Source organism: Eupeodes corollae, chromosome 1, assembly GCF_945859685.1.
Source record: "Eupeodes corollae chromosome 1, idEupCoro1.1, whole genome shotgun sequence".
Taxonomy (NCBI): Eukaryota; Metazoa; Arthropoda; class Insecta; order Diptera; family Syrphidae; genus Eupeodes; species Eupeodes corollae.
The window spans coordinates 34,454,358-34,474,851 of NC_079147.1; the positions used below are offsets into that span (position 1 = coordinate 34,454,358).

General features: G+C 32.5%; 1 protein-coding gene across 1 annotated transcript in view; it reads right to left on the minus strand.

Moving 5' to 3' along the window:
- Positions 1 to 20,494, minus strand: part of LOC129954083 (ubiquitin carboxyl-terminal hydrolase 46) — a 90,820-nt gene that overhangs the window by 30,694 nt on the left and 39,632 nt on the right. The window lies entirely within an intron of this gene.

Sequence of the window (20,494 nt, forward strand, 5' to 3'; positions counted from 1 at the left end):
ACGAATTGTGTGGCATGCTTTAGGAGGTCCAGACTGGTTAAATGAACAGAACTATTTCAATCGAGTTTACATAAAACATCGTTGCTGTCCAATACGTTTGTTTGTTTTGTATGTTTGCTTGTTTGTTTGTTTTGTTTGTTTGTTTTGTTTGTTTGCTTTGTTTGTTTGTTTTTCGGGCTTTCACGTCCCAACGGAGCAATACTATGGCATTATTTTTTGTGTGGAGGTATTTACGAGGCTGGAGATTGTTTATGAATACTTTTTGACGCGAAAAAAATGTTAAATTCCTAGTTTATTCGAGCAGATCTGCTGAAAACTTATAATTATTCTTTTTGAACCTTAATTAATAGTATCATTCCTTAAATGCCAATATTTTCTACAGATTTAATATTCTAGTTCAAGAGGCTTCAAGCAATCACTAAAGGAAGTGAAGTTAAACCTAGAAAAGCCTTGCTCCATCTTTCTAGAACACATCTAAGCAGTACCAATTTTTCCGAAGTAAATATTTGTCTACTCTTGAATTAAGCGCCATCTGCATTGCAATATATCAAGCACTTTTATTCACTTTGATTTCTCACTAACTTATATTTTTGATATTTGTATTTGTATGATGAATGGAGCCTCTAAACAAGACGCTTCGGGAGAATTCACATTTGTAAGTGGCCAAGGACAATCTGTTATTGATATTGCAGCTATATCCCATGAGTGGCTTAATTTATCGTTAGATTTTGAAGTAGGAGTGGCGAATTTCTCATCTCATTTTCCGATTGAAGTAAAGGTTGAGGTTGCTGATGAAATTGTACTTAGACTAACTTTTTAAAATTGAGATGGAAAGAGAATTGTGCCGATATTTACACAAATCATTACTAAGGCGTTACATCAGCTCTATTCCCTGGTATTAATATAACAGTCTAGAAAGTTATGATGAACATATTACAAGAGTCATCAAGGCCTCAGCACCATTTACCCACAGTAACAACAGCTGAAGTCATGGTTTTACAACAAAAATAAAATGGTTTGATAATAATTGTGTGAAACTCCGTAAACTTTCATTTGTTTATCTTAAGTTGATCAGATCTACAATTACATTTATTTTCATATTTACAAGGATTTCAAAATACTTTGTGCCAAAAAAAAGGTGACTACGTCAACAATGTTGTAAAAGAATTGGCAAAACTTTAAGAACTTGAAGGCTTTCTGGAACAGTGTTCGTGAGCTGGGTGGTTATGATAGAAGCATGGTGACTACGCTTGAAGTTGAGACACTAGCAGCTTAATTTAAAACTCTTTTGTCGGCTAATGAGAATCACCGTGCTTTCTATTATGCACAACCCAATGTCACTATCTGCGACTGTGTCGACCTAAGCTTGCAACTACTCCGAGCAAAATGAAAAATAATAAGCCTCCTGGCATAGATGGCATTCCGATTGCATTCTACAAGAATAGTACGGAACCGTTTAAAAATCATCTTCTGGCATTTTGCAACAAACTTTATGAAAATTCTTATGTTCCAAACAATTTCAACAAAGCGGTTTTATTCGCAATCTTCAAAAAAGCCAGAGAATTTTAGAGGAATCTCGATTCTCAACTCGCTAAAAAAGATTCTAACTTCAATTCTTTATAAAAGGTTGACGGAATGGACAACCGACTCACCATGTTCCAAGCAGGATTTCGATCGGGTTTCTCAACTGAAGAGTATTGCCAGGAGATCGATTGAGCAGAAAAAGAAATTATATGCCTGTTTTGTGAATTTTAAAGCAGCCTTTGACAAGGTAAATAGAAATGCCTTGATGTACAAATTGTCATCCTTAGGAATTTCACGTTAATTCTTAATGTTTTATTTCAACTTTCGAGCCTCACCTACTGCATCAGTGTGGGACGGAACTAAGTTCTCTGAATGGTTTGAAACAGCATCAGGTGTCCCCCAAGGGTGTATATTAAGCCCGATATTATTCGCCTTGCTTATTGATGACGATTGTGATGTACTTCCGGGTGCAATACTCAAATCAAAGTTTTGCTCTACTCCGACGATTTAGTTTTACTGGCTGACAATCAATCTACTCTTCAGCTGCAAATCAACAAACTTATTATATTTTGTGAATCCTGGCGACTCTGCGTCATTACTAATAAGACTAAAATAATGATTTTTGAACTGCGTCAGAGAAAAAGACTCACAGAAGAAAACTGGTCCCTAAACAACGCGCCTACTAAAGTCGTTCATTATTTCAAATATCTTAAAGTTTTGCTATTTTACAATCTTAATGTTTCAAAACACTTGAAAGAAAAAAGCAACTAAGCCAAAGTAGCTGTAAGCTTAATGTGGCCTAAGTTTTGCTCTAACCAAAAAAATCGATCTTAAATCAAAATATCGTGTTTTTCACGCAACTTTGAACTACTGCATGTGCTACGGTACCCAAGTTTATGGATATTTAATATTGGAGGAGTTTGAAGCCGGGCAAAGGTATTTCTTCAAAAGCTTGTTCAGATTGCCTTCTTTAACGCCCAATTATGATTTATATGTAGAGTTTGGCATAGCACCTCTTTACATTACAAACCTTAAAACCAACTTAGACAACAAATTAAAAGTTATGGGGAGGGATGAAAGTAGCCTTCACAAATTCATTATGACAAGGCTTATGCAAACAAATATCTTCCCGTTTAAGTAATGGAACCAGATAGCTTCTTCAAATGGCAGTATTCTATTCTTTTTGGAGTTCAATTTGAATCAATGGCTCACCGTGTTCAATGATCTGATCGCCAGCGCTGATGAACATATCTTCAGTGAACATCTTTCTAGAGTCTGAACAACAATATTAAGACATGTGTAAAGAAATCTCAACCACAATAACATCTTCTGAGGCTATTAGTAGCCCGATTAGAGACCGAGTCGAAATACTGAATCTTAAATCTATGCGGCATCGAACTAATCTTCCACAAATCTGTAGCCTTTGTAACACCGGAGAACCAGAAGACATCACAAACTTCTTTTCATCTTGTCCTCTACACCAAGAGATTCAACGTCTGGGGTGCCAGCACGTATAACTTGATACAACCGAGTTTAGTCGATACAACCGAGCATTGACAGCACATTTTGGTTCAATCGAGTGCCCTCGATTGTTTCGCTTGATTTGACAGCACACAAACTTCAAATTGACGTTTGAAACAAAAATTTTTGTTAGTTATCGTCGGGAGTGATTTTTGTGTTGGAAAAATGGAAAAACAAAATTATATGTCAATAAATAAAAAACAGACTGAGATTTTGAGGAATTTTATGAGTTCTCGCACGTTGATTTAGCGAGGGGAATTCTTAAAACTACCCAAGTGAGGAAAAATATGAGTACCATCAACGCAGCCCACTATTCCCGGTTGTTTGAATTTCCTATAATAATACTCCTTGCTGTCTCCAAATTTAGAGCTATCAAATTTAATCCATTGCGGACACAAGTTATTTTCCAGAAGACTCAACGTCCGGCTAAGGAACTTGGAAACTGTTGTCTGTGTCATACTTAGCAACACATTTGTTCCAACATTGGTTTGGTAACTCCCACTGGCTATCTTCTTTTGATTTTAGCACAGGACACTTCTTCATTCTTTTTAATTTCGGAAAAAACTTAAAATTGAAAGTAGAATGAAATAGTTTCAAAGAAAACCCATTTGACATTTCTTTTTATAGTTCACAATGACTTCTTTAAGTAAAAGTCACAATGGAACTTGTCTCAAATTACGTGCTGTCAAAAATAATTCGCTTCGAGTTCATCGACAATCGACAATCCTCGAATGTATCAAGTTACGTGCTGGCACCCCTGTAGTTCAAACTGAGTTTTTTTGAACCAACTCGGCTCTACGAAATCCTTAATGGAAATTTAGGATGGTCAACTGTCTATTAATACTTCAAACATGCTCCAAATTACCGCAAAAGTTTTCCATAACTCTGCAACCAGTTATTGCAATTGAAAATTCAAACAACGTTTCCTAATTAGTATTTTGTGTTTCAAATCATGTAAAAATTGATATACATATGTTTTATTTCAAAATTGTTGAATTCAGAAATGAAACAGACTGCAGAATTGACATGTCCACATTCTTAAAGAAAAACATTTGTTAATAAATTTCATCTTAAGATAAAGAACTATATATCTATTTGTATTTTAGCATGTAAGATTTTGGTAACTTAGCTATTTACTCTTTCAAAAAATTCGGCTGATATTAAACCTATTTCGACTTTTCCACTACGCATAAATTAACACCTCATTAAATGTTAACACTGAGACAGTATTTTACATTTTTGAAAATCTTCTTAAGTATAGAAATGACGCAGCTATTTAATTCCATAGAAGGAACAACACAATTCACAAAATGCTCCTGTTTTAAAATTCAAATCTTAAAAAAAAAAAATAGAACAAGTACAACTTCCATATATAAACTGACTTTTGCTTGAATAGTTCAAGGCTTTTCTTCTGACAATAAGTTGTTTGGTGCTAATTTTTTATGAGAACATATATTTATTTTTATTTGTTTTTCCACCTAGACCTGTGTTCAGCAGCTAAATAAAACTACACACTTATTTTATATTCTAAATAAACTAAGAGCTCTTGTGCTGAGAAATTCATTAAGTCAAGACCTTGTACAAAACTTTCTTAACACAAAAGATCAAAACACAAGAAACTAAAAAAAAGTCTTCATTTTCATTTGATGAGAGACCTTAAATTTAATATTCTTTAGACGCAGCATTTTCACAACCAAACACAGATGATGCACGAAAATAAAAGTGTGATTCAATGGAATGCCTTTTAGAAGAGTCTGTGCCTCTGTGCCTCTGTGCCTAGCCTGCCTATATATCTCAAGCGGTAAAAAACAACGAGCTCCAGCAAGCGAATATTATGTATACCCTACCCTATACACCCATTCGCCATGCCATGGCATACCATACCCTCACCATGGGTTGGTTTTGGTTGATGTGATGGAAGAGACTTCTTTGTTATATTCGCCGGATATACATTCCTCTTGAGCATTAATTACTATTCCGCACCGACAATAATTTTAATTAAGATTAAATGCCGTAGACATGGTTAAGGGAAGTACATACATACTTTACACCCTGTCTTCTTCCTTCCTCATACCGAAGAAGAAGAGGCATTGTTGATTGCCAAATGGAGCTATAGTTAAAAAAGTATAAAACTACATAAGCCAAGTAAAATTTATTTGTGGTTAAATGGCAATCTGGAAGCCTATAAACAATTTACTTGGCAGATAACTAAATGAAGGGTAATGTTACATGTTTGTTTTTTATTTTTAAATTGCAAATAACACTTAAGTTTATTTAGCACTAGAGTTTTGAAAGGCACAGTGTTAACTGATATTTTTCATACGCGTGCTTTTTGTCCAGGCAAAATATAGGCACAAAAATGCACCAGGCATTATTTATGTTTACCTATTTAATTCTTGCAAATTAAACCGTGAATAAAATAGAACCTTATTGCATTTTTGCATTCTATATGACGACGTTTTGATCGTGAAAAGAATAATTCATGAATAATTTATTAAATGTGCAAATGTACTGCAAATTATCATAACCATGAACTAATTTTGTGGCTTTGGAGGCTTGTTGCCATTTGTGATGATTGACATTTTACATTCCTTAAGGGAACATTGCCAAACCAATACTTTACCAAAGATGTCCCTTCTTATTTGTTATAAGAACATTCAAAATGCATTCCATAGCAACAGAAAATGTATGATTTACAGTTTTATGGGATAGAAATGGCGAGTCACCAAACAGAAGTTCCGGTAAAATATTAAATCGGCCATCATGGATTAAAAAGCCGCCATTTTTAAATACAGGGAGTTCGACCTGTTCGGTTTTTTCGATAACATGTCGTTTTCGAAAAAGTCAGTTAAACGGAAATTTGATTTTTAAATAATACTGACTTAGAAAATATGTTTTCAATCATGAACAAATTACAAAATGTTTTTTTTTAAACCCATTTGAGTTTGACATAACATGTATTTGCCGTCATTTTGTTGCAAAAAATGTTATCGAAATCGATTTAATCGAATTGCGTTATCGAGAACGATGGGATTGCATACAAACTTTTTTTTTATTGAAAGTTGTTGACTAAAAATTTTGTTTCATGTTTATATTGACATTTTGACGTAAACGTCGGTTTTAAAAACTGACCTAAATAATATATATGCATATCAGGATTGTAAGTTAGGTTAGGTTAGGTTAAAGTGGCTGCGGATACATAACCCACACACTTAGGGTAAAAGAAAAGGCGCATTGTGATAACATGAATCTAGAGAATTTCTTCTTACTAGTGGAATCATTTTGAGCTTTTTATAAAGCGAGAAGATATTTGATAGCCTTATTAGCTAGTTCACTGGGATTATCAAAAAGTTAGTCTCCCAGATAAAGTTTGCGTCTTAGTGAAAGAGCAGGGCAAGTGCAGAGAAAGTGAGAGATTGTTTCCTCTTCTTACTCGTCCATGCAGCTCCTGCAGAAGTCATTTGAGGCTACACCAAGTCATCTGCCTATAAGACAGTGTCCCGTAAGAACACCTATTAGGGAACTTATATTAAGTCTGCTTTCAGATACCAAGTCTTTAGAGCCCTTTAGGTCTAGTAAAGGCCATATGAGTTTTGTGGCTGCGGATGTTAGTAAATTGTGCCACCTAGAGTTTGCTATCGAAAAAGCTGTTTCTTTTAGCAGAAGTTTGCATACCTATTTTATCTCTTTCAGGTGAAATAGGCATGACGGTTTCATTTTTAGCGAGTTCAGCGGCTCTACAATTTCCCCTGATGTCTCTGTGGCCCTGCTGCGCCATCTCCATAGGAGACGATCGACAATCGAGAACCGTTTGAGATTTGGTTGAGGCAACGTCAAGAGGTTTAATAGCAGCCTGACTGTGAGAGAAGATGCGGATATCAGAAGTTGATATCACGTTTTCTCTTAGCCAGGAGAGAACCTCTTTGATCGCTAACATTTCGGCTTGGAAGACGCTACAATGATTAGGGAGGCGGAATGAGATGCTTAGATTAAGTTTTTCTGAGTACACACCACCCTTTTGTCATCCAGGAATTTGTTGTCTTTCCATTCATCTCTGGATGGAATGGATACCTGGAAGTTTTTTCCAAATTGGGGTTTTGGAATAGTGTAGTCGTAGTGTACTTTGGTATAGGACCGATGAGGTTCAAAATAATGGAGTGCCCTTCCATTGAGATGAGGCGTTGAGTCTTATAGCTGTACTCGCTGCCACTTTTTTGCAGAAGATGTCGAGGGGTGTCAGATGGAGGAGAGTGTCTAACGCTACTGAGGGTGTGGTTCTCAATGTTAGGTACTCGTAAATGGGTTTGCGATTGATGACGTTAAAGCCACTTGTAGATCAGTGTAAATCCATAGTCATATCACAAAATATTGAACTTCATTCAAAATGAAATATAAAAACCTATGATGTCTATGGATTGTTTTGCTGTAGCTATTTAGAGACTAAGATAAATTTCAATAGGCTTTTTTTTGAAATTTCTAACAGTTTTTTACGATTATTATTTTAATTTCTCCGTGTTTTTTTAGGCTTTTTATATTAGTATAGTAGGAAATTCCCAAGAAAACCTATCGGCAGTAGCTAGATTTTTGTATTTAAAAAAATTGGTACAACTGAAAGAAGACATGTCAGAAAAATAATTAAAAAAAACACACACAAATAGAGGAAAGTTTTGTAAAAATCAAAAGTTAAAAATGTATTTCAGCAAAAAAAAACTAACTAAAACTAATAAAATGGACAATTTTCATAAAGAAATGATAAGAGAACATCTGGAAATTGAGAAGGATTTGTTCGTAGACTACTACTTTAACATGTGGTGTTGAAGCGTGCTTGAACCGAGTTGAAATGAACTTAATTCAACTCGATTCCGGTCGGGGATCGGAGTCGATTGTGTTTAAAGATATAGTGTACAAAGATATAGTTTTGTTTTTCAATCAAATAAAAAAAATTGCATATAGAGTACGTAACATATTCTTATATAGTGCTGAACTATTCAGTTTTTCATTGTTTAACACGAATCAAACTACCTCACATGCACTTTGTAAGAAACATCGAAACACCGTTTGCATTTTCGAAAGTGCTGTCAAACTTAATCAATTTTAAATGTTCTTGTGCGGTGGAAACACCAAAAAGATTTATTTTATTTAAACTGAGATAAGCCTTTGGTGAAACAGCTAAACTTTATTATCTTTTTTATTGTTTTCTCTTGCAAAATAAGCCCAGTTAGTCCATTTTCATTACCACAACTAAATAATATCAATAGTAACAGATTGATTTATTTTGCCAATGGAAAACACATCAATCAAAATCCACAACTACTTAACGAACACAGCCATCGAGATACAAATGCAATATCAATCGTACCAGCATTTGAAAACGAAATCATATAAGATCCATTCGAGACTCGTATAAATGTCAAAAACCAATCCCTAGTAAGATTCTACTTTAGGTTTTATCAGTATTATTCACACTGCGAATATTGTTTTTGTTATTAGTGTAAAATCATACTATGTTATTGATAGATTTTCCAACAAAACGTGGGCATTATTGCTTAGGAGCTTGTTTCTGTAGAAAAGTGCTGGCCAGTACAATAATAAGTAGGCTATGTCTTCTTGCTCTTGCTCATTACTGCAGCCTTTGCACATATCATCGGTGGTACACCTCATTTTCTTTTTATGATTGTGTAACTATGCTCACAAACAATGGAAGAGTTGCATAATGGAATGTGATCTAGTTTCGTAAAATTTGGGTCATAATTTCTTGGCCCACGGACATGTTTTGAGGCATCTATCATGAGTTTTCTGGAGTTTCTTATTATTAAAAACCTGTTTTAGTTAACAAGATGAGGTGCTTATAAGCGAGTCTATACAGGATTGGTCCAGTGTTGAACCTACCCTCGCCATCCATGCTACGCAATAAGAACCGTTTGTTCTTGGCGACAATAAGTTACAAGCTTAGATTGAATTACTTTGGCCGAAATTAATTTTATTTCTGTTTTTGTTTTATATATATAAAGCGCACTAAAGGTGTTATGAATACCCATATAATGACTTAACACAGTGCGAGCAATTACGAAAGGAGGATAGGATTAGAAAGGAGAAACCGATGCACATTAGTTTTGAATGTCTGCACATTGTAATGAGTGGGAAATATTCGTGCAGTGCGGCTAAAGAAAGAATCTCAGTACTTAACAGTACGTCCGAAATTGAGCTCTAGGGTAAACTGATGGGCATTCCTAGCAGTATGGATATTACGGCATGAGACCTTGCGGCGGTGTTCAAGAGAAGCAAATGTCTCGGTAAGAGAACGATCTCCAATCATTTTTAGAGCTCTTTTTTCAATTCTCTCCGGCAGACTCAAGTACGTTATTGGAGTACCAGCCCAAATATAAGAGTTATACTCAAGTTTTGCACAAATAAAAGATTTGTAAATTATAGCCTGATCAGAAGGTGTAAAAAACTTCTTATATCGTCGGAGAAAACCGAAACACTTAGCAGCATTTTTGGTGATTTCAAATATCTGATCACTCCACAAAAAGTGGTTTGTGATGCACATGCCTAGGACTGATAGTTGTTCAATCTCCTCGATACAAGTACCACCCATGGATAGTGGCATTGTAGGCATTGAGTTTTCGAAGCATTAAATTCTACACGGTTTTTGATTCCTCATTGGATAATGTTGTCAAGATCAGAATTTCATGAGCTTATCATACGCTGCCGTTGGTAGTCCACATCTTAAGAACAATAATGAGAATCATAAAATGAATATGAAAAGCAGAGCGAAACAATATAGTGGGTTAGAAGTGTCAGACAAAATATCATTTATAAATATATGGAAGAGAGTTTGAGACAAAACAGAGCCCTGGGGCACACCACAGCGTTTATATTAAGAAGAGATTCATCAATACCAAAAGTACGCACTTTCGATAAGAGAGCTTGATGCAACACTATATCAGATGCCTTTGAAATAGCAAGTGATATAATCTTACTTTCTCCAAAACGATGTAAGGATTTGTTCCGCTTTTCCGTGAGATAAACCATGAGTTTACCAGTGGACCTATTGCAACGAAAGCCATACTGCCGATCATTAAGAATTTTCCGTTCTTCAAGATATATGGTTCAATGAAAATGGTAATAGCAGCTCGTGATAGCGATATCATTGAGACCAATTTTTCAGCATTTGGCACTGCCAATATCTCTATTTTTTTACTTAAAGACACTTTCGATCGGAAAGTCTGAAGCAGTTGGTACCTACTCCAGCATCTGTTTTCGAGAATGGGTATTGTCGACTTACTTATGTGTGCCAAAATGTTCACCAATTCGTACCTCTCAGGTAAGTTAGTACTGAAAGTTTTATTGAAGTTCACATAGGGTGTCATGTAGTCTGTGCTTACATTGTTCCCTATTTACTTCTGTAGAATCTGTGTATGTCTCATGTAGCTAGTTTTCTAGCAACTGGTCTGGCTGAGCCGCAAGGTAATTGTTGCTGCAGTTTCTTGCACTGATAGGTCCAGGGCAGAAGATTGAGTATTGCTTCTATTCCTTCAGTATAAGCATGATGACCCTTTTATGCTCCTGTAATACCTATACATGCCATTCTCTTTACCTTTGTAAGGGTTTTTATACCTTTGGATTTCACGAACACAATCCACCATACCATGCTACTATAAGTGAGCACATGTCTGACGATTGCAGTGTACATCCACAGTATGATTTTAGGATTTGGCTCCAGTTTCTACTGAAGATCCTATTATATCTCCCTAGTTCAGATTTTTATCTAGGATTACTCCTAAGTATATAGCTTGTTTTGTGTGGAGTTTCATCTACACTACGACTTGTTTACACTGGTATTATCCTCTTATTTGTGAAGAGTACTAGGTCTGTTTTAAGCCGATTTTTCGTCAAGCCACAATTCTTTTTTATTCAGAACTAGGGCCTAGTAACTTACAAGTCTTAACCTTCAGTTTTTATAACGAATCCGAACGGTCAATTTGATAAAGAACTTATTAATACAAGAAGAAAGGATTTGTCAACTCCTCGCAAGACGAAGTACCCGTAAAAAAACTTTAGATGACACAGGGAGGGGCTGAACCCAAGAGCTCTGGCATGCCAGTCCACCAGTACACCACTGAATTCAACTTCGGCAAGGATTTGGTTCATTACCAGAATCCAGAGAAGTGGTGAGAGTATCCCTCCTTGAGGCATTCCTCTGGATATTGATACTTTTATCTTTGTACCAACTAGTTTGCTATTAATCTGTCTATATTCTAAAAATACACATGCGGCCATTGTATACTCCTTATTATGGAGTGTTTTCTCTATAATTGTCACCACACAGTCTAGGGCCGTTTCTACACTTTTGCTTTTTCGTAATATGGTTAATTTTTTGAATTGGAATTTAAATTAAGTAAATGAGAAGAAGATGAAGTTATAAAATTTCAAAAGAATCTACTGTGAACATCACACATTAGATCAATTATTTTTGGAAATATCGTTTAAGTAGCTACCAAAAACACGTTAACGTCAAATTGACAGCCCCAATTCAAAAATCCATAATATCTATTTAGTTTCCTGTTTTGTAATTTCACAGAAAGATTGCTAAAACAAGGCTCAATCCGCTTTGAAACATAAATAATTGTGTATACAAAAACATGTCAAGTGTTAAAATATATTATTCCTTAATAACAATTATTTATTGTACTCAAATTTTTTAAAGTCCATTACTTGTACTTAAAAGGGAAAGAACTATAGTAATTGAAGTTACTTCAGAACTTTGAATTCTTTACCAAAAACAAAAGAAATTTAAAATTTCACTATTAATAATTGCAATTTTTGAGTTCAGGAACAGTACTGGTAATTAAAAAAAATAATTAAAATTGCTGGAAAATACAGTGTATACATGTTGGGACTTAAAATTAGAGTAAAATCTGATTTTAAAAAAGTGTGAATTTCTTATTCTTATAATTATTGATTTCGTAACTTTAAAAACTTATTGAAATCTTAAAATTTCATTTTCTGTAAAATTGTGTCTACTGTTTCAAATCGAAACAATGAGATAAAGTCGGGAGCGGTTCGAAAAGCTGTATTTCAAAATACTGTACATTTTAAATACTGTGTCTCAAAATGCTGTATTGTCAAAATACTGTATCTCATAATACTGGAAGTTTTGACAGATCAATTAGTTTGGTGGAATTGTTGATTATGATAGAAACAATTCATGTACAAATATGAGAGAGATGCAAATAACTAAGAAGAAGAAAATGAGAAAGAAAAAATAAATAAATAAATTATTTCAGAGACTTATAAATTATCATAGGTATAGGTACATACGTTATTGTTGAAGGAAGTATATTAGAACATTATGCTAATGATGTTTTCTTAAAAGTATTTTGTTTTCAAAAGTTCTATATTTCAAAATGGTCTAAATAAGGCGTACAAATAAAAATCGTTTTGATGATGAAAAAAACGTTATCACATTACCTTACATTATTTTTAAGCCTTATTTACAGCATTTTGAAATACAGAATTTTGAAATACAGAATTTTGAGATACAGCATTTTGATCATGCTGTATTTTGTATATACAGTATTTTGAGATACAGTAATTTAAATACAGTATTTTGATCCATACAGTATTTCGACTCCAATCCGATAAATTCTCTTTATTTCAAAAAAAAATTGAAATTGAATCAATAAAAGTTAAATGTAGAACACCAAATTTAAACTTTGATCGTTATCGATTTTATTTCAAGCGTCAATGAAATGTAGTAAATAAGAAAAGTTTCATATTATAGTTATAAACCCAAATATTAAGTTTTATGAATAAGTGTTGCTTATAAAAAAAAACTAAACTTTATGATTCTTCGGAAGATAATTTAAAATAGAAAATAAATCGATAATAATCTTATCGATTATAAGTATATTAAAACATAAATTTCACAAAGTCATCACAGTAAAATAGAAACATACAACAATCATAGTAATTAATCACTTTGAAACGCTATTCAGGGCAACTATTGGATTAATTTTGTTTGAATATTTTGGCTAATGTTTTTTTTTTAATATTCTGCATTTTGTATTTGTTTCAATTTATAAGAAGCTGACATAATAAGATATTTTTCAAAATGAAGTTGTCAATGATAAATTTTAAAGTTATTAAATTTGGTTTAAAAATTGCGTCATATGTATGAACACATTCTTTTTAGAAGCTTTAGAAAGTTTTTTAAAGTTTTGTTTTTGTTTAAAAGGTCACCCTAAATGATAAAATATTAAATTATGATGACACGAGGAAACATATTAATTACATAATGTACTTAAATGTATATTCGTTTAAAGTAAATTTGTCTTTCTTTTATTAAAAATGTTAAAGTTATTTTTATATACAAAGTAACGCTTTTTAATTTCTTTACAAAAATGGACTGTGACTGTGCACTACTCGTATGACTTAGATTTCAATTTCACCGCCGCAGAAATAACAATGACTTTATAACAAAAGAGTTTAACTCAAAGTAGGTTGAATGACGTGAGTCGCCAAATAGGTCGGACGGTCGTAGGAAGGTATAGGCACTTGAATCTTTATAGATGTGCACATTTGTATACATTTAAATGAGTTTAACAAAAGTATCTAAGTAGTGTTGACAGCATCACATCGTTTATACTTAAAGATTTTTAATTTACTCTAATGATCATTCATTGGAGTAGTAAAAAAAAAAAACAGAAAATAGATATTTGAATTTATTTATACGTTACGATTGACGACAGATATTTAAAATTAACTGTTTTTCAATTAGAAGTTTCATTCTAAATACAGCTCGTTATTTGGCAGCTGTCACTTTTCAAGCTGTCATTTTTTGACACTTGACAAGTAAAATGTACGCCATTACATTACATTACTATTTTTTTTAAATTCACTTTAAAAGTGGTAATTTTGAGTTGCCCGTGAGACACCTTCTTGGACAGCAATAGTAAAACTGGTGAAAACAATTCGACTCGCAGCAAAAGGCTCAACAAAATAATTGTAAACTCTAAAGCTAAAATAAAATTCTAAGAACAAAATATGTAAGTTGTTCGCTATTACTTTATAAAACAGGAACTTTATTATGGTGCTTAATAATTCATAAATGTTCTTAAATTAAGACATTTTTTTGGGTTTAGATTTAAGATTTATAAGATGTTGGTTAACAAATTTTCAATTCTTAATTCTCTTATTACACATGGTAAAATATTCCAGAAAGGAAATAACATATTTAATACTTGAACGGAATAATTGAAAGCGTGGTGTATTCTTCAGAGTCCAAAAACATCAGGTACAGCACTGTTAAAGGCAACATTAACGCCTGTGTTCCGAATTTCGAGCGAAAATGAAATTGCATGTTCTTCACTTCGATCGATTTCGAAAAATTCGAAATTGCTTCGAACTGTCAAAACCGAAGGATCATCCATTTTTATTTTGTTTTTAAAGTAAAATGTTTGCTGTTTTGAAGATGGATGCTGTATTATTGGCAATTTTAAGTAAAAAAAGGTCTTCACTTCGATCGATTTCGAAATTGCTTCGAACTGTCAGACAACTGTCAGACCGGAAGGATAAACCATTTTTATTTTGTTTCTGAAGTTAAATGTTTGCTGTTTTGAAGATGGATGCAATATTATTGGCAATTTTAAGTGAACAAATGAAGCAGAATTCAAGAGAAAAAATAAGAAGACGAATTTTGCGAAACTAATCAAATATATTGGATTTGCCTGACACAATGTTAGTGTGTGAAAATTTTGTAGATGTTCTGATAAATAAAGTAAATTCTTGATTTCCCCTTTAAAGCTTTCATTGTTATTTTAGATTAAGCAAAGACGCTTTTTTATATGTATTAGGGAAAATATACCTTCATCGATTCCTTCAATTCAAAAACATACTGCAACCCTCCGATTCCTAGCAAAAGGAAGCTATAAAAGATCAATTCACAGAAATAAAAAATATGATTTGAATGCGTTAAAAAAAAGGAACAAACTGAAATACAGAACATCCACTTGCATGTTCGAAAATCCAATTCACCATAACGAATTGTGGAAACACCCAAATTCACTTTCACAAAGTGTATTCACAATAAGTGAAATGCAGAAATTACTTTCGTAATTATATGAGCAGAATATTTCACAACTATAAGTAAGAATTGGTAAGATCAAAGTTTTCACGAACAATAAACGGGTACTTAATGGGGCTAAATATTGAGCCGCTTGTAAAGAACGCAGAGCTCCATAGGTTTGCCCAACAATATAATTAATATGGTTATTCCATCTAAAGCTATGATTAAAAATAAAAACTACATTTTTTACCATCTTAACAAATTCTATCGCAAGCTTGTTCAAAACAATTAAGGGAAAGTTTGATAGGTCCAAAGAAGTTTGTTTTATTACCAAGCTCTTAGTTTTTATTAAGTCCATTTTATTTTAACCAAATCTTAATTCCACTTGATGAGACTAACTGGGCAACTCAAATACAGTTGCAAATTGTCAGCGTAAATGACTATAAAGGTATATTTTATAGAAGTAGGGAGAGAATTCATATACAGGGAAAACAGCAACGGACCCAAGATCGACCCATGTGGAACACCTTTAAGATTTGAAAGAAAATTTAGACACAGATCCATGAGTTCTTTAGCTTTTGATCTGCCTGTAAGATAAGAAAATAATAATTTTACTGCTATTGCAGTGAAACTAAACTTATTGACGACTTTTCGCACACGATTCTGTGATCTACCGAATCAAAGGCTTGAGATAAATCTAAGAGAATAAGAAATTAAATTTGATTCTTGTAGATAGACTGACAATCAATCACATTGGTTAGTGCTGTAACACAACTATGTTTTTTCCGAAAGCCAGACTACATGGAGTAGAAGATATAACGACGAACTGTACGGGCTGTACAGTGACACTGACCTAGTTAACAGAATTAAAGTCCAGCGGCTAAGATGGCTAGGTCATGTAGAGCGAATGGACATTAAAACTTCAGTCCGGAAGGTCTTCGAATCAAATTCCGAGGGACGGTGCAGTAGAGAAAGACGCATGGTGGGTGCAGACCTCAACCAACTTGGCGTGCGAAACTCGAGACAGCTAGCTAGGCACCGAGCTGGCTGGAGCCGCATGTTGGTTGAGGCTCAGGTCCATCCCGGACTGTAGCGCCACCTTAAGTAAGTAAGTAAGTAAGACTGCATAGAAGAAATAAGCTAGTTTGTTTTTGAGAAATACATTCAATTGTTCCTAAATAAGTCTTTCGTAAACCTTAGACAAAAAAGATAAAACAGCTATCGGCCTGAACTCAACACTTTTAGCATTTTTAGGTATAGGGAGGATTTTGACTATTTTCCATTAATTGGAGTATTGACCAGAACTAATTATAAAGTACAAAAATTTAGCTAAGTAACGTGAGATTATAGGCTAAGGGTTTTTCAGAAATTATTTTTGCATTTCATCAAGACTCATAGCCTTAGATTTGATTGAGAGGATAAACTCGACAACATATAATGCACTCTCAACAAACATTAGGCTGAAACTAGGACGAAAAAATGATTTCGAAGTCACAGCTTAAGTTCTGAAGGCAATATTGAAATGTGATACATAGGTAGCAACAAACTTTTCATCATCACAACTTAAGGACGACTTGAATTGGATACTCGAATGTTTCGCAGGTTCGACCAAAAGACCTTACTTGTTCGGAAATAAGGCGGAATAGATTGCGCTCCAAGATATGACTAATGATTTTTTGTATGGTTGGAATTGGAAGTTACTGATGTTGGCGATGTTTAACAATTCCAATTTTGCAATAATCGATTCCTAAACTTTTGGAAAATCCTGTACTTTTTCGAGTTCAATTCTTTTTAACTACAAATAATTGTTATCATTTGTAATTATAACTGAAATCTAAAACTGTAAGTCCTGAATTATCTTATAATTCCACAAACAAAAATTGAATGAAGTTTTTAATTCTTGGGTTAATACAATAAACTTTAATTTTTTACCAGAAAGTAAAATTTAATTTCATTGTATTTGGACAAAAATGAAAACACAAACTGCAGAAGACTTTAAAAAGACAATATAATGAAATAGTTTCGTTTGAAAATCTAGTTTTGTTAAATAGATTTTTAGTGGAAAAAAGCATTTCTGTAAAAAAATACAAATTGGTTTATTGAAATTAATTTGAGAAATATCAAGAACTGAACATCAATTTTTACCAAATTTGCGTACTATTTTTAGTAGATTTTCTTTTTTATGAAAAATCGGACTAGTGGATTTTTATAAAAAAAACTACTGAATATCGAAAACAATATTATCTGTGAAATAAAAAGAGTTTCAAGACAATATTTTTAGTGTTTGAAAAGCTGTTTGAGTCGAAAGTAAATTTTTACCAAGTTTTCGTATTAGGTTTTTATTTTTTTGTAAAAAATACTGCTATTTCGATTTTTCTCAAAATTTAACTGAATATTGACAACAATATTCAATGTTTTGAAAAGATATTTGAGTCGAAAATCAATTTTTACCAACTTTTGTTAATTTTTTTTTTGTCTCAAAGTTTTGAGATATTGGCTTTAACTTTTTTACATTTTTTTTAGGATTTTATTTTTTGTAAGAAAACTGTCAATTCGATTTTTCTCAAAATTTGTCCTAATCTTGAAAACAATATGTCTTATAAGTAAAAAATAGTTAGAAGCTATTATCTCAAATTTTTGAAAAGATATTTGAGTCGAAAATCATTTTTTACCAATTTTTTTTAATTTTTTTTAGGTTTTTAATTTTTTGTACAAAAACTGTCAATCCTTTTTTTTTTAAATTTTACTGAATGTTAACAACAATATTTCTTGAAAGATAAAAGTAGTTTAAAGCCAATATCTACAATGTTTGAAAAGATATTTGAGCCGAAAATCAATTTTTACTAACTTTTATTAATTTTTTTTTAGGTTTTAATTTTTTGTAAAAAAAACTGTCAATTCGATTTTTCACAACATTTTTCAGAATGTTGAAAACAATATTTCTTATAAGATAAAATAAGTTTGAAACCTAAATTTCAAGTTTTTGAAAAGATATTTGAATCGATATTCAATTTTTACCAACTTTAAACAATGTTTTTTTTTAGATTTTTATTTTTTTTTATAAAAAAAACTGTCAATTCGATTTTGCTCAAAATTTTATCAGATGTCAAAAGCATTATTCTTCGTTGCACAAAATTGTTTTGAAAATGAAATCATATTTTAGTCGTACAATTTTTTAGGTGACAACTTTTTTTCGTTTTTGATTTATAAAAATAAACCGTTAAATGGATTTTTTTCAAAAAATATACTTCTTTGATATCACGTTACAATATATTATATAAAATTCAATTCAAGTCTCTAGCGTTTTCGGTTCGTAGAATATTTAGGGTTAACCAAAATGTTCACCTTTTTTACAAACTACTATGGTAAAAAAACCACAAACGCAATTTTTTTTGAGAACCCTTTCTGCATCTTTCTGCCTTTTTATCTGTATGACAAAACTTATTTGAAGTCGATATCTCTTCTGGTTCTTGAGCTTTGGACAACGAAAAAAACGTCGCGAATGTACGGACCTACGTACACACGCACGCACAGACATCTTTCTAAAAATCTTTTATTTGGACTCTAGGGACCTTGAAACGTCGAGAAATGTCAAAATTTTCAATTTGACAAATCGGACCCATTACAATAACTTCCTATGGGAAGTTAGAAACTTAGTTCTGATTAATTGTACTGATTCCCTAATATACAAAGATTAAATAATCACTAAGAATTTAGAACATATTAAAATACTAGAAGATTTAAGTGACATAAAATTGTATGTATATTTGCACTCAAAACTTCCAAGTACAGAAGAATTGTACTCAAAATCGCAGGAGACCCCAAAATTAAAGCACGAAACCAAAATCCTTCGTATTTTATAACTTTCTCAAAATCTTATTTTAATAATTTGTTCTTCATATAAATAAAATAAATAATGTATTTAAACATAGTTATAAATAAATCAACCTTGTATGATTTTTATCATCTCTACTTAAACTTGAACTCTAGAAACAAGTACTTGCGACTCGATCACGTACTTATAATACTTTATCTCCAAAACACAAGTGTAATTCACATTCAACTTATGATGTGATGTAATTTAAATTTAAAATAATTGTTTGAGTTTTCGATTATTGTTCAAAAATGCCATTCGCATTGTACAGCTGTTATTAAATTGATTGGCATCTATAATGGTATTTATTTATAAACAAAAAAATCAACAAGCCTTCGCGGAAGACATCTGGAATTAAAACAATTCAATCGTTTTCTTTCCATGAAAATTAAATACATAGTAATTTAAAGGTGTCCCTCCATCTTCATCTGGATTAAAACAAAGACATGTGTTTCGATGAAAAATAAAGATTGATTAACAATAATTGATTTCCGCACATATCGTCATCGTCATCGTCAAACGGAACAGATTGTTGTAAAAATAAAATAAGAAACAAACAATTCCAATTCCATTTCTTGTCTAGACTTTTTTTCTTTGCAAGACACAAGATTGATCGAGGCGCATGAGTCTCTATGTAAATGCTCTTTAATTAAAATTGACTACAAGTTAGTTACACTTGTTGTCATGTGAAAGTTTTATTTTATTTTTTTGATCGGTGAATCTTTTTATAAATTTATTTATTTCCACATAAAATGAACATGTTTTTTATGTACATTCTACTTTTATGTACAAATCCAAACCATTTACAGAAGATTTTTTTAAGAGTGAAGATATCAGGTATCAAGTTGGCACTCATCGGAGACTCCGTCGACGATGGCTCCGACGAAGTGATTAACTTGTTTTATGTTGTATATCTCCTGTATGAATGTTGTTTGGACAATAAAAATAATAAAGCAAAAATTAACACTCAGTTAAATTAATTGGATTTTCTTATTTATTTTTTAAATTTGAAAGTTAGAGAGGAATTCCAGGAAATGAATATGGAAAAATACTTGAAAAACTTTTTATCTTCTGTAAAGAATACAAATAATTAGAAAATAAACCGTTAAAGGTTAGTTATGGACAATATTTGCCAAAAGTTCAACAAACTAAGTTGAGACGACTGTCAGCTCTTACGGTATTGTGGGATTCGTCTGTGCTCTCACAATAGCTGCCAAACATTGACCTACTTGATATGAACTACTAGCAGCTAACTTCGCTTTGGTGTCATCTATTCCTTAACGCTTCTAGCTCTTTTGTGGGTTTAGCGGAAATATGGAGAAACTTTTGAACATGGTTTTTGTGTTTTGTTTATTTTGTCGAACTTTATAATAATAGATATCCTCAGTTTCATTGACAACCAATAATTTTGTCCAAGAAGGCAAGCATAACTACTGAGTTGAAATATCTTTAAAGGAGAGCTTTGCATGAGAATAAGTATCGACTAGCAGTCCATATCTGTCAAT